The sequence below is a fragment of the Salvia miltiorrhiza genome, chromosome 5, assembly GCF_028751815.1.
Source record: "Salvia miltiorrhiza cultivar Shanhuang (shh) chromosome 5, IMPLAD_Smil_shh, whole genome shotgun sequence".
NCBI lineage: Eukaryota > Viridiplantae > Streptophyta > Magnoliopsida > Lamiales > Lamiaceae > Salvia > Salvia miltiorrhiza.
Window position 1 is genome coordinate 46,341,742 of NC_080391.1, and position 2,646 is coordinate 46,344,387.

General features: G+C 30.9%; 1 long non-coding RNA gene across 1 annotated transcript; it reads left to right on the forward strand.

Moving 5' to 3' along the window:
* Positions 1-1,486: 1,486 nt before the first annotated feature.
* On the forward strand, positions 1,487-2,324 carry LOC131024579 (uncharacterized). The gene is made up of 2 exons (XR_009101932.1): positions 1,487-1,917; positions 2,003-2,324. It is a non-coding gene; the product is annotated as an uncharacterized LOC131024579 (long non-coding RNA).
* The last annotated feature ends 322 nt before the right edge of the window (positions 2,325-2,646 follow it).

Here is a 2,646-nt window from a genome sequence, read left to right on the forward strand (position 1 = left end):
TTGGCTGGCTAATTAACAGAGCAACGCGTTAGAGCAAATTTTAAAATCTATATAATATATAAAAGAGGAGTTTTCTCCCACCATTTTTTTTCTCTCTTCTCCCATCAATTTTTTCATTATTTTTCATCTCTTTTTTCTTTTACAATTTTAATACTTTTTTAAATAATATCAAATTTAATTTATGAAGAAATATTTAATAAGCATCTTATGTTTAAGTTTGCAACAAAATATTTAATATGGTATAAAAATTAGTAAAAATAAATTTAAAACAAATAAGTTCCTAAAATTATTAAAATATTTTCTTTCTCTTTGTTAAAATTTTAATTACAATTCTTTTATTTTTGTCTGTGTATGAAAATATTTATTTATATGAAAAAATTGATGGGAGAAGAAAGAGAAAAAATGGTGGGAAAAAATGGAGGGAGAAAACCCCCCTTTTATAGTATTATTATATAAATTTTTAAAAAATGAATTTATTAATTTTGTGAAAGAAATTTTGTTTATGTGTTTAGTACTTAATGAACTTTGGGGTGTTAGTTGCTATCAACGTTATGTTAGGGGCTTAAGTGTAGTTGGAGTGGTAACGTTAGGGGTGTTTTTGCATATTAACCCTTTAATATAATGTGTATATATTATATCATCTTAATTTTTTTCATGTATGTTTTGATTTGAACGAAATTAAAATTCAGCGTAAATTCTGAAATGAGCTAATGTTTATGTATTTATACTACAACTTTATATAGCTAAAAAAGTATATCAAAATTCACTAATAATTTTTGGATTTACAATCAATTAATGCCTCAAAAAAATATGTTGTAAAATGAAAATCAGTAAAAAGTAATTAAAAGTTCCAAAAACCCTTTCAAGACCAATAGAAAATTTGAAAGAAAAATATCTAGATATTTTGGTGGAAATTTTAAATAGATAATAATAATCATTAGATAAAAAGGTTTTGTCAAGTTCTTGGTCATTCATTTGATACGCCTCTAATTATAAGATGATTTCATTTTTATTTTAAGGATACTATCTTCATTCTAAATATAATATTTTAAAATATAATTTTTTTTATCACCAACTATAAGATGGTTTCATCTTCATTTTCATGCTACTATATTCACATACTATAATATTCTAAAATATAATTTTATTTTATTATTTTAATTAAATAAGTATCACCGTGCATCGCACGGGACTAATACTAGTAAGAATGAAATGATAATTATCTAAACTATGTTATACGTTACATATGGGCCAATAATATGCATCTATGAATGGGCTTATCAAAAAATAAAAGGGTGGTTCTATTCATAGCCCCCATTTTACTCCTTATAGCCCCTCTTTTAAAATATTAATAACAATTAATTAAGAATTTACTATTCTACCCTATATTTTATAGCCCCAAATTTTATTAAATTTTAAATTAATTATCACTTCAATTTTATAACCCCTTTCATGTTAAAGAATTCATAGCCTCCCTTCCCCCATTTGTCCGTTCCCCCATTTCATATTGAAGAATTCATAGCCTCCCTTCCCCCATTTCTCCGTTCATAGCCCCCATAAAAGAAATCACAATTCATCAAAGATTTAATCAAATCATCCGTCTCTTTTCTCTCAACATTTGTGTCATTGCTCTGTTTCTTCATCAAAGAAGAAGTGAGATTCTTGGGCACACCCTTTTCCGCAATTCCCTTTTAACCATTTGCAGAGATGTTCTTGGCTCCAGAGGTAGATTCCGGCGATGAATTCGCCGTCGTGTTAGCTGGTTCGGAAAGTTTTGTGGCCGGAATTGTGGTCTGATTCGGCTTCAAGACTTCAACTTTATCTTGAATTTGAGTCTGATTTTGCTTCGATACTTGTCGCCACAAGTCACCAACCGTTGGGAAACCTCGTGGGCTGTAGGTGCTCCGTCACTTCCAAGTAAGTCCCTTTTGCCTGCAGAATTCTGTTTTTGAGGTTTTCTTGATTGAGTGGAAGTTGAAATTGATGCCTTTCTGCAATGAAGTTGAAGCGCCGACGGCGGTGAAGTTAGGGGAACTGAAGAAGAAAGCTGAGTGCTATGGGGTTTTCTGTCTCACTTATGATCTCAAAGCTGTGAGTTGTTAATTGCACACACTGCACTCGACATAATCCTCATGTGTTTTTCCACTGTTTCTTTTTATGTTAGACTTAATTGTTTGTTTACGAGGTTTTTGAGAGCTAGAATTAGTAGTTTTGAGTATGTAATTGAACTAGTTCAATTGGTTAACATTGCTTTCTCTGGTGCTGCGGGGATGATATCCAATCATCTTCTCTTCAAAGTAAGAATCTGTGGAAATTGCTGCTAAGGATGAGTCAATATCTGGGAAACCAATCCTATCTAAAAAGGATAAGGTTCCTGCAGTCAAGAAGAACACTTCAATCATAGGTTCCAAACATAAAAGTGTAAAAGGGATTAAGAAGAAAGATAGTTTTGGCTTGTTTTCTGCTAAAGACGAGAAATTAAGGAATCATGGTATTGGAGCCACTTCAAAACCAATTCTAGAGCCTCCTCCTGAATTAAAAAGAATGGTTGATAAGCTTGTTGAATTTGTTATGAGAAATGGGAGGCAGTTTGAGGCAACAATACTTGAGCAAACAAATTAATTCTTCAAAAAATAGGGGCTATGA